Source organism: Phalaenopsis equestris, unplaced genomic scaffold (assembly GCF_001263595.1).
Source record: "Phalaenopsis equestris unplaced genomic scaffold, ASM126359v1 Scaffold233437, whole genome shotgun sequence".
Taxonomy (NCBI): domain Eukaryota; kingdom Viridiplantae; phylum Streptophyta; class Magnoliopsida; order Asparagales; family Orchidaceae; genus Phalaenopsis; species Phalaenopsis equestris.
The window spans coordinates 321,368-323,213 of NW_018251384.1; positions in this window are offsets into that span (position 1 = coordinate 321,368).

Here is a 1,846-nt window from a genome sequence, read left to right on the forward strand (position 1 = left end):
CGCGCCCGGAACGTCGATTTTAGCCAAGAAGGATGTTTACTTCGCCGCAAAGACGTATATGGGCAAAGAATATGCGAACGATAGTTATAATAATATAATAATAATTATTATTATATAATATAATATATTTTATATATTATTAAAACCTATGCACATCTCTCCTCCCCTTTCCCGATCAATCGCGAAAAGCTCGGCCGCCACCCCCATTTTTGCCAACCCTAACCTCCTCGTAGCCGATCTCGTCCCCCCCTTGGCCGGCGACGCCGCCGGCAAGCTTGCCGAATTTCCCCTTCAACTGTCGACATCTCTTCCTCTTCAGTGTCGAGATCCGCGAGAAGGAACCCAACAGAGCTTCTTCTCGGTTGTCTTCCTCGCCGAGCTCGAAGCCCTGCCGTCCGATACTCTGCCGGTCTCCTCCGACGCCGGAGACCAGATCCGGCCGACCTCAGCTCCTCCCTGCGCAAAGATCCTGCTTTCTCGCCTCCTCCTTCGAGGTCGGTCGAGCCTCCTCCTTCTCGTCGGCATGTCTCGCCGGCATAACTCCCAAAGCCGCGGCACCCGTCGGACCTTCCTCGCCGAGAGTTTTAGCCGCCGAGCCTCCTTTCCAACGGCCGGACACCACCCTTTTTGGGCTTCTCTTCCCTCCAGTCGGTCTTCTTCTTCACCGACGTGGAGCTTGTGACGAGACAGCTCTGCTACCACGTGTAACCCCGAATTTCGCACTCCTCCGCATATTCGGTATTTTCATTTTGTGCCGCCGGCGAGCTAACTCCTCCACCTCGTCGTCCCTCACTCTCTAGTGGCCGAAATATCTCGCCGGAGTGGTTTGCTGCCGAGGGGCAGCCACGCACCCCCTATCCGCTGCTTGAAGAGGCGTGGACGCCTTCTATTTTGCGAGAAAATCCTCCTCTCGGGGTTCATCAGTGTCGAGCATCGCTAAGGTATACATTTTCGTTTGCATTTTTATATGCTTAAATTATTTGTTTGGGTACTTCGCATACCTCTTGCCCTCACGACCTCCTATGTCTTTTTTGTTGTCTTGTGCACGTTTTACGAGACACATTGGAGCATGGATCAGACGCCGGCGAGCTTGGAGCGAGCAAAGAAATGCGTCTGCAACCGTCACGGTGGTGAGACTTTCTACCTCCTAGCCAGCCTTAGGAATAGTGGAGTCTAGGCGTGTGGGTTCAATCGCCCATACGGGGTGCGTGCGCCGATCGATTTCATTTACGCAGGATGTTCGCATGATGGATCATTGAATTTCCTAGAGCCAGCCTTTAAGTTAGGACTTCCTGTGCGTGGCCAAATACCCCCGTAGAGCCGAGTGTCTCCCCTCTTATTGCGAACCTTAGCACAAGTCCCGATGGGTCGGAATCCTCCCTCAACTCGCCTTGCTTTGGATTCCCGAACTTTACTTGGAGAAGTTGGGAGGTCGAACTTGGCAAAGCGAGAGAAGCTTTTTAGGTGGCTCGCTTTGCAATGTTTGGAGGAGTTCGCAAAAATAGGAAAAGCCTTGTAGCTATCTTATTTCGCAACGTCGTGGAGAGTTTTCCCCTCCGAGATCCGGGGAGAAATTCCCCATATTTCCTCACCAAAGCAAGAGGCGGCGGTGCCGCACATCCAAGGATCTAAACCTTAAGTCTCTCAGGTGAGGTCGTTAGCACGAGTCCGGTTTGTTATCTGCATGTTGGTTTGCTATATATTGCATTTTTTGCTTGATGCATGTTGCATTTCACTTTGCTCCAACTGGCCACCCTGGGCCAGCGAGCATCTTACTTAGCTCCGACCGGCCGCCCCGACCCGACGAGCATTTTACTTAGCTCCAACCGGCCGCTCCGGCCCCGGG